The sequence below is a fragment of the Cynoglossus semilaevis genome, chromosome Z (genome assembly GCF_000523025.1).
Source record: "Cynoglossus semilaevis isolate Cse_v1.0 chromosome Z, Cse_v1.0, whole genome shotgun sequence".
NCBI lineage: Eukaryota > Metazoa > Chordata > Actinopteri > Pleuronectiformes > Cynoglossidae > Cynoglossus > Cynoglossus semilaevis.
The window spans coordinates 2,855,156-2,865,155 of NC_024328.1; the positions used below are offsets into that span (position 1 = coordinate 2,855,156).

The window sequence follows — 10,000 nt, forward strand, 5'->3', positions numbered from 1 at the left end:
AATATAATATAATATAATATAATATAATATAATATAATATAATATAATATAATATAATATAATATAATATAATATAATATAATATAATATAATATAATATAATATAATATAATATAATATAATATAATATAATATAATATAATATAATATAATATAATATAATATAATATAAATATTATATAATTAATAGTTTTGTATACAGGGGTAATCGACTTACGTCTAAGTCAAACTTTCATACATAACATTTTACTTACAAATACAGAGAGTCTTCTGTTGAATTCCTAATTTTCCTCTACAGTTTGGTCTGATGAGCTTTCAATTTAAACACCAACAGCACTGAGTACAAAAACCAAATCCATTGAGTCATAATGAAATGCAAAAGTTTCAAAAAAAATATGGAGGACCACTTGTGAATGTAAACTTCCTCATCAAAACCAGAAAATTAGACTTTCTTAATTTATATATGTGTGTGAGTGGGTGTGTGTCAATAATTCCGTGTTTAGGGAGTAGGGAATAAGTGAGTTTGGTTATTGTAGGCACAGATCATCACTTGTGATTCAAATGAAGAATGCTGTTTCCTGTTTCCTGTTGTATCCAGTGTTTTTAACTTTGTACAAATGCTGTTTCATATCTGCCTCCACCGCAGACCAATCACCTACGAATGTTATTCTGATGTAAGCTGTTATTGCACAGGCTGCTTCTAACCCACCCAACATTTCCCAGCTGACACCTACTCTTGACAGTGAATGTAATGCTTGTAACAAGATGCCATCAGCCGGGACACTGGCTGTCAAATCTTCACATCGGCGACGTGCTGCCTACGCACGCACATTTGCAGAGTTTAGTCTGTTGATAAGCTCATTTACGGCTGTAGGAAGGAGAGAAAAACATCACGGAGACGGAGGCAGATGAATTTGTCAGGCAGGGACGGTTAGTGCGCCGAAGGAAGAGTTTGGAGATGATGGAACAAGTCCTCAGAGCCTGTTTTCACACTCCTCAAATTAAATCAACCCTGGGGTTAATATCAGGTCCAGGAGCTGCAGAAAACAGCATTGTCACTGGGCAGAAGGGAGACAGAGGTGGAGAAAGTTCAGGAGGAACACTACGTAGCTTCTTCTTCTGTAGCTGCTCAATTTGAGATCCTGCTGGCCTGCTGTTTGTCTGGATCATGCATTTAATGTTGTTTTCCTGCCTACATTAACATTTGGAAACACAGTGGGGCGATGCTTTCTATGATTTATTAATGCGGTCATGGCCTCCTTATGTCTCCAGTCCTGCCTCATCCTGAGCTAAAGAACATAAAGACCAAACCTTAAGTGTGAAAAAAAACAAAAAAAACTACCTCAAGCATCTGACAATGAAGTCATGGACGGCAGTTCTAAAGTGATGTACTGTATATTTGTTCACAATGACCTTCGCTGCTTGCAAGCATAGTCTCCTTTAAAGCTAGATGAAAGAGGCTATACAACCTGCCTACTGTGGTGCTGACCCATTGTATTTATTTTGCATTTTAACTGTTAGACAACATGCCACAAAACGAAATCCAAAGCCTGGTATGACATGAAATTTATTTTCTCCACGTGTCAGAAGAAATCAGTGTCATCTCTACAGTCTGACCTTGGGCTTCGGTAAAAGAGCACATTTCTTAGCTTGAAGTGGGCTTCACTGAAGACCACGTAGATTTGATGAGACCATGCTGTGTTCATAAGGTGGCAGTGTCTAAAAATACACTCGGCAGCATCGCCTCTAGAGGCTGTAGGAGTGTACGGCCTGACATGGCCCCGATGTCTGGACCAGGTTAAACTGATGTCATCTGACAACTGCACTGGCTGCTGGTCATGTTCATCTCTGTGAAGACCTGCTGGTTGTCAGGTTGTGGTAGTGTTAAGGAGTCTGGACCTTAATTTGGGCTTTTAACAGGGTCTTAAATTTTACTTTTGTTTTCTATAATTTAAGTTGTTACTTCTGTCTTTTTTAAAGATATACTAATGTTTTACTTTTTTATATGTACAGTAGAAGCCTTTTTTCTGACTTCTATTTCTAGCTTTTTCCAGAAAAAAATGTATGTATATCTTTTAGCAAACATTTATTAATTTTGTGTTACAATTTCAGCAAACTTTTTCAGCTCCGCTTTGATTTATTTTTTAACTAATATTTAGCTACATTATACAGCTAAACTTTAAACAAGGCTAAGTTTATACTACTAAAAATAATTATAATAACTGTGGCCGCTCCTGGATGACCTAATCTGCAGAACTTGAAACTCAAATATAAATATAAAATACTTTGGAGGGTTTGAATTTTTTTAAATGTTATTACATTTGATGAGCTGCTGTTACCATCCAAATTTTTAAATATCATAATAATTGAACATCAGCTGCAGGCTGGGAAAAAATAGCCGTGACATGTGATCATTAGATAACAGAGAGGAGGAGGAAGAGGCTTCTTTTAGTGTTCCCTACTTGACCCAATATATTGATTTACGCCCAGAAGGGCTAATTACAATCGCAACAAAACACCTCACCTGCTCGATTTTCAAATTCACTAATACTGTGATGAGAATGAGGGACAGTTATTAGTATGAACAGGACTTCATGAAGACCTAAATCACTTGAGGATACTCTTCTCAAAGTAGAAGGGTGTTGGCACTTCAGATGAGATTGAAAGAGTGCAGTTTTAATTAGAGGTGGTGGATCAAAGGGGCAGAGCAACTGCAAACCTTTGCCTTTTAATGTTTAATGTTAAAAAAAAGAAAAGTTTGGAAAAATACATGTGAATAACTTGAACTGGAAATAAAATCTGAACAGCAGAGACTGTAGTTTTATCCACATCAGCTTGTTGCAAGCAGGGATCCATTTGAACTAACCACTTTGTTTAGATGTGACCTCAGAGGCCTCATGTTTACTGTGTTATCTCCGTGGGGTCAGCCCACACAGATGTGGAGATGATAAGGAGTCATCACATTCCAAACACCAATCAGGAAACACTTTTTCAATTAACAGGAGGAAGGATGTGATGGTAATTGGTTTTAAACCTGGAATGGAAAAGTTTTCTATCCATCTGTAGAGAAGCTGCTGATTTATCCTGAGGTTTCTTTTCTTAGTGCGTCTGTACAATGACAGCCATGATTTGTTTGTTTCTATGTGTCAGGAAGCCGAAGCAGAGCTGCATACGAGATGGTGCAACCTGGTGGCAATTAGTGTTTGACAAGCCAGACAAATAATTTACTAAACTGTATTCTGATGAAACACACAAACAGGTACTGTGAGTAAGATACAACATTTACAGGCTGTCTTCTACAGTGATGTGAAAACACAGCTTCAGAGGAGTCATGCTTTGGTGAGAAAGCAGTATCAGGTGGTGTCTGTGTGCAGTATGCTGCTGTCTCTGTGCACACCACTCCACTAAACACAGCCATCTTAAAAAAATATGTTCTGGAAACCTGCCATCTGCACTACATCCTGTTAGGAATACTACTGTAACCAGTGCACAGTTTAATCTCTGATGATGTGGAAGTAACAGCCATGTTCATATGTGCAACCAGAGCAGCTGGTTGGCTGGTTGTCCTGGTGTTTGCCTGTCAGTTTGAACTGCCAGACTCCAGTCAGGCCTGCAGCACTGCCACTGGATCACAGTGATGCAGGGATGAAGCAGTGGAGCTGGATGTGGCACAGGTGTCCAAATCTGTCACATCTGAACAGGAAGTGACTGCATTCTTACGCTTCACTGCCTTAACTTGGCCTTGGGCAAAATCCTCAGATTGCACACTTTCTCAACATACTCACACAAAATACAGAGCAAAAAATGTCTAGCCTCAAAAAGACCTGAACCTGGACTTAAAAATAAAAAAGTTTCTGTTTTTACTATTGTCACTGCAAACATGAAACAAGGATAAACACTGTGATTGAAAAACAAATATAAGCAATTAATTATGTCTTTGATATTTCAAGAGCTCATTAGAAGGCATGTTTTCCTGCTACGCACTAGAAGCCATGGTCAAGGTTGTACTAAAGCTTTCATTACCAAACATTGGTGAAGACAACAGCAACAATGTCAAGGAAAACAACAACTGCAATGACCCAACAACGAGTCAGGGAGAGAAGTATATATACCCAAAGTGCCAGGTGAAACAAGTGAGACTAATGACAGTGAATCACAGGACACAGGTGAGACTAATTACTCCATGAGAGGAAGACAGAACAGGGGATTTGAATTTACTCTTGGTCTGAGATTGGTCTAAAAACAGACCAGTTTATTTTCTGGTCTAATAATAACTACAATTAATAATAACTAACATTAGTTAATAAAATAATAACATAGTTCAGTAGTAGTCAATTTGCCGACAGTTAAGAGCAACCCGTTTCCAGGTTTCTTGACCTTTTTTCCAGTTTGCCCTGAAACTTCAATCTTACCCAAACACACAGCTCACCTTTAGAGACTCAGCATGAAACTCAAACACACACACATGATAAGAAACACAGAGACACTTCAAATGCTTCCTGAGAAAACTGAGGTGTCAGTCATCTACCATCTGACAAATGAACACAGAATGACGTCACTGACTAGCTGGATTCAGCATTCTGGTTTTGATATTTCGTCAAGAAGAGTCAGCCTTGGCGCAGGGATTCAGCAGAAAAGCCATTGTTTGGAAACGATCCAAATGTTGTATAACAGACACTGCGGGGGTTTGAATGTATGGGAGCGCTGACAAACATTGTTTATCCTCCCTGGCGCTGGAGTCAGATTTTCTCCACCCCATACTGTGTTGAATGTTGTGTTAAAATTCAACTGCATGATTGGAGTTGGACAAAAAGTTCAAATTCAGAAGCTGATTGTTGATGATGTTAATCATCAAATTGAGTTAAATTATGTTTGGTTAATGGAGTAAAGCAAAACAAAAACACGTAGTCTGTTTATTCTTTTTCTGTGCTCTAATGTTTTATTTAATATCAAACAATGAAACTGACTTTATGTCTAAGCCTTTAGGGAGGTAAAATATAAGTGTGTTTGTTAGCATAGAATATGAGAAAATGAAAATTAATGATTTTGTTGGCAAATAAAGTCCTTAGGTGGAGGTGGAAGCAGTTAGTGCTCTTAACTCGCAGAAACAACATCACTGGTACTCTTTCATTCCTTCTTGCAGTCCAAGACCACCAAACTTGATTAGGTTAGGTGGTCTTGTGAGGGACTAAAGAATTGCAGAACTCAATGACTTGGGATTAACTCCAACTCCTGGAACAACCCTGGAAACAGTAGAAGACAGATACCAAATCACCAAAATAAAGTTGTTGTTAAGACAGTTGATTTGCCGGGATTTGATTTACATAGTTCTTATGGTTTGGGTTCAAGTCTGTGAAGGGAAAATTGCTGGTAAATGTGGCATCCCAGGCCAAATTTCATTACAGGCTTAGTGGTTAAGGAAGTGGACTTGGGTTCGGAATGCTTCAGGTTCAAGTCCACCAGCTGCCAAGTTACCACTGAGGTGCTCTGAGCATGACACCGTCCCCACTCACTGCTCAAAAAGCTGCCTACTGTTCACTTTGGTAATCGGTTAAAAGCAGAGGTCACATTTGGTTGTGTGCAGTGGTGTGCTGTGTCACAATGAAAAGGCGTTCACTTTCCAAAAGGAATGGGTCTGAATCTGAGTTCAAGTCACTGATGAAAGGTTTACGTTAAAAAGTACTCATGTCCTGAATTTATTGTATCGAGAAAACATATCAAAGTTCAGTTAATTACAAAAGGCTTCGTTTTCCATTATTTTCATCAAGCCCACACAAGGGATTTATCATGATTTCCAGATTTTTTCATTTCATCTCTGTTGCTCCGTCAACTAATTGAACAAAGTTCTAACAATGTAAAAAGGCAGATTGGATGATGACATCAATGCTCAATCGTTTCCTAAATTGCTGAGCAGACAAATCAACACAGATGTCTTTCTTGCTGAGTAGCTGTAATGCATCAGAACATCCTTGGAGACCTGCAGCGGAAGATCATCCTCAGTGTGAACCTGCTGTTCACATTTTGTTTCATTGTGGAAGCAGAGATAAGAGTGGGCAGTGTTTGACCTCCAGAAGAGACAGAGTAAAGACAGCGGGGGTTAGAAAAGGACCATCAGGTCCAGATGAGGAGGAAGGACATGGTCATTTGAAAACTAACAATATATAAAGTCTGCAAATCCAACAGTTTATCCTGAAAATCCTTTAATCCCCTGCAGGATGTTTGAGTCTTTCTTACTTGGTTTTGCTTTAATTACTTCACGTCCTTTAATTATTTTTGTTGATATCTTTACTTTGTAATTAGTTATAGTAACACTCTCTGCTTTTACTTCCTACACTTGTTTGTGCGTTTTATAATACCCACATCTGGTTCCAATCGATTTGACGTGTGCGTCCTAATCTACTTTCATCCCTCTAAATGCTGTTTCTGTGTTTACCTTAATCACTGGTTTGTCTTTTCTGTTCATTTAAATATCATCCTGCCATGTGACTTAAACCCCCTAATTCTGGACTTTTTACTCAGTTAAGTTTTTTATTTTTTTTATTTTAACAAGTTCCCTCTGGTACTCGTGTGTATTTGTACCAACAGACAAACATATGTACCATAACAAGCCGGTCAGGGTATGATTTTGTCCTCATCACTGTGTTTGATATAGAGATCACTACATTTGTTCAGAGTGGAGACCAGCAGTGACCCTAGCCAGTCCCATAGAACTACTGCTCCATTAGGTCCCTGCTTCTTAGGAGTTGCTCCTTCTTATCCCTTTATTCAGGAGGAACATCCTCACAGCTGTCTCGTCCTAGTGTCTCCTTTAGTGTCCCCATCAAAGCTGAGCAGAGGAGAAGTTTTAGACTTTGGTGGAAAAGGTCAGGCAAACAAAAACATCCGGTTCAGTTCAGAATAGTTCCACCACAGCCTGGTGCAGCTGTGGTGCAGAGACGTTAACGTTACTGTACAGCTGCAGTGATACCAGGGGTCATAACATTTAACATTCCCTTTATAAACATGTACATCTGAAGAAGACTTAGACTTTCTTTATTGTCATTGCGCAGAAACAAAGTACAAAGCATGTGGGCCATGAGTAATTACTTGAAGTATGTCTATATAAATATGTATATAGGTAGTGCAGAACAGAAATTGTGCTAAATGTAAACTAATGGTAAATATACATGTAAATAGTTCAGAAGTGTGTTGAGATAAACTATAAGGTAAATATAAATAAAAATAAAAGAAGTACATCTAAAAAAATCTTAGTTTGTGTGAAAACTAAATACTACAGAAACAAGATACAGTAATTAACATTAATTAACACAAGTAAAACGTTTATTTATCTTCGGTCTTTCTTTTCTTATGACATCTTATACATTTTAAGGTCCACAAAATACATTTTTCTTTTATAAGAAACCATGTTTTGTAAACCTGTTTTATTGATGGAGGCTATGTAGCATCAAATCTAGAAAACAAAAGCAACGTTAGAGTGAGAGTCATCACACAGTCTGTTGGTGTTGTGCCACACACAATCAGGCACAGACACGCTGCTTTACTTAAGCCCCAGATGACAACATGTGGCACCCTGCTGATAGCACACAGAATTGACTGTCAGCAAATCAAAAAGATTATTTTACTGTGGCTCACATGGTGAATAACTAAGTCCCTCCCTCTTCGTCACCCTGCCTCCATCAGTTACATATTCACACAAGAGCAGTGCTGTAGCATAATGCTGCCGCTGCTGAATTCCACTTATTTAACACAATACAGTGCAAGACCAAACCCACCTACTATAAACTGGACCACCAGTTTCTTTACACAGTAATATCTCATTTAGACAGTGTAGAACAGAAATGGCCTCTGAATATGCAAAACACCAGCGCTAACCATAACAAGATTCTCAAATCTCTCTCAGACCACAACCATCTGGCAATACATTTTCACCAAACGCTTCATTGATTGCATTTTCCTGCAATTAGCCCTCTGTTTATTGAGCTTTAATTAAGCATGAAATTATGAGTCAACAACATTTTCTAGTGCAATGTGATCTGCTGGATTAATACCCTGCTAAATATAGATTTGCTTAATTTGAATATGAAATTATGCAAAGGAAAAAGGTGTAATATGTGTCTGCTGATGATGATAATGAGGATAATGATGAGGAGGACAATAATGAGTAAGGTGGATGCTGGGAGACAGTTGTATGTGGTGAAAACAACTCAAGGGCAAAGTCAAGGACAGAAGGAGGATCCATGCTGGTGTGTGTGTGTGTTTGAATAACAGTGTGCAGCATTCTCCAATCTGTTATCAAAAAAATAGAAGGAAGAGAAGGGTTCCTGTTTTTTATGTGGTTTCTGTTTTCCATACAAACACAGTCTATGTCTATGTCTGAATGGTGAGAGTGGTAACATTGGCCTTGATACGAAATGTTGCCTTAGCAACATCAAAAGAATTGTACTTCTTTTGAATCTCATTATCAGGGATCCTAGAGCAATTTCACTTTCACACCTTTAGTGAGAAGAGTTAACACAGAGCGTTCAGACAAAGACAACCAAGTGTCAGTGATCAGAAGGTGTGATTGTTCACAGCCTCACAGAGGGTGCAGTCCCCAACAGTCATGCCCTGCATCAGTCTGTTAGATCCATGAGTGTTTGGTCAATGCTAATCCAAATTTCTCATCACTGACCTTAGGTTTTCTCTGGAGAACCGGTAACTTCTAAACATTTGGTTCTTAATCTTGACAAACTGCAGTAGTGACACGGAATCTGACACAAAATAACAGTGAAGACTGATCCACCAGCCTGAGGCCAAAGCTCTTTGCACTGTTCGTCATTAAACCATTAATTTGCCTAATTGCTAACGTCATTAGTGTGGTCGTTATGTATAATTGGTAACAAGCACACGGTTAAGGTGAACAGTCATGTGACCCACTTATAGTTTTATTGAATACCTGATGGAGTGGAAAATGTCCATTAACAGGTCTGTCCTGAGAGAAAGAATTTAAAAAACATCTTGTCTTCAACAATAGTTTTTCAGCCTTCAAGAGATTTTCTTTGGTTTCTTTTAGAATGTGCTTCGAATTGACTAAAACTAAAGATAAATGATAAAGGCTCAGATAAATGTTGAACAACATTTCCTTGAGAAATATTTAGAATCTAAGAGAAAAGGTCAGACACAGAACTTAAGGCCTTGTCTTATGTTAGTAAGGGTCAGTGAAGTTTGTAGAATCCTATTCTACAAGGAACAAACGACTGTGTGATCACTGCATTGTTAGGCTGTGTGGAGGAGTCATTCAATGTTCTGTAACTGAGTTTCTCTGAGTGTCACTGAAAGCTATTGAAATCACCTGTCAAATCACCTGTTCCTCTGAGAAGAGAAAGAGTCTGAAAACAGTCTGTTAAATAAACTCTGTGAACTTCGTCAGCTACCGTAAGCTGCTTAAACTGACTTCAATCACAAGTTGGCTTTGAAATTGGTTTGGCTAATTTACATATTTAATTTGAGGCGAAAAGAATGATATGCACATTAATGTGGGATTGGACTGAGTTTCCAAGGTAATTAGGCTTAAGTGAACTTGAATTACTGTGAAGTTAAATTAACAGCATTAGTTTAGTTTATTTGTAGTTGTATATGTTTATATATACAGCATATATATATATTTATATTGTATATATATTTATATTTTTTGTAAAAGTTTTTATTTTAAAGGTTGTTGAACTTTGCAGTGAGCACAGTTTGGTGATACTGTTTAATAATTACTAGTGAGAATAAAATGTTATGCTGCAGAACTCTGTCAACACAATGCTGTCAATGCTGTCAAAAAATAAATAAATTCAGAATCGTCAAAAATTGGTATCGCAAAGTCACACTTGGCAGAAAAAATCTGAAATTATTATCAGCCCAAAAATTTCAATTCTCCTCCCCCTCCCGCCTTAGCTTTAAGTCTGTGAACATTTATCTGTTCCTGCTCTGTTTGTTTCTCTGCTTCCTCATATTCTCCCTGGAAAACAACAGC

At 37.9% G+C, this 10,000-nt stretch overlaps 1 protein-coding gene across 2 annotated transcripts in view; it reads left to right on the top strand.

Moving 5' to 3' along the window:
• The window catches only part of zmat4a (zinc finger, matrin-type 4a), a 92,475-nt gene that overhangs the window by 39,985 nt on the left and 42,490 nt on the right, over window positions 1-10,000 (top strand). The window lies entirely within an intron of this gene.